Source organism: Citrus clementina, unplaced genomic scaffold, assembly GCF_000493195.1.
Source record: "Citrus clementina cultivar Clemenules unplaced genomic scaffold, Citrus_clementina_v1.0 scaffold_8, whole genome shotgun sequence".
NCBI lineage: Eukaryota > Viridiplantae > Streptophyta > Magnoliopsida > Sapindales > Rutaceae > Citrus > Citrus x clementina.
This window is the reverse complement of record NW_006262022.1, coordinates 21,676,091-21,676,850: the sequence shown is the minus strand read 5'-3', so window position 1 is coordinate 21,676,850 and position 760 is coordinate 21,676,091.

Here is a 760-nt window from a genome sequence, read left to right as displayed (position 1 = left end):
CCCTATTATTGATTGTAGAAAAGATTCTCAACCAAACCTTTATTTAAACGAAAAAAAAAGTTATTAGAAGGGATATCTAATCAACGTACAATAAATCCTTATTATTATTCTACATTTATGTTCCCCCAACTAACAAAAGATATGACAATACAATCTTATTCTTATATTCATAATTTTTTTTTAAAGATTGAATAATGATAATTTAGGAGTTATTGAATAATGATAATTTAGGAGTTATCAAATCGTATTTGAGCTTATTTCAGTTTTTATTCTTATTTTAGTTGGTTTTAAACTTATTATTTGAGATTGTATTTCTCATAGACTAAACACCATATTTGTCTTCTATTATTAGTTTAATTTCGGGTGATTATAATGTCGTTTGTTTATTTAAATGAAATCTAAACAGATCTGAATTAGCCTGAAATCCGAATAGAACTAAATATTGAATCTGAATGATTTTTTTTTTTGTCTAAATTACTGAAAACAAATATTAAGTTTTTTTTAACTTAAAAAATTTAAAAACTAATATTTTACATATGTGTCCTTACAAGTTATAGATGTTAAACAAAAAATAAATATCTCAAAGAACTTAAATAAAATAATATATTATCACAATATAAATCATATTCAAGCGAATACAACATTTTATATTCTAAATTAGTATATGTCAATCAACTTTATCATAGTTCATAATGTTTTTGTATGAAAAAACATTCATAAAAATTATGAAAATAAATAATGCTAATTTTTAGAAAACAAA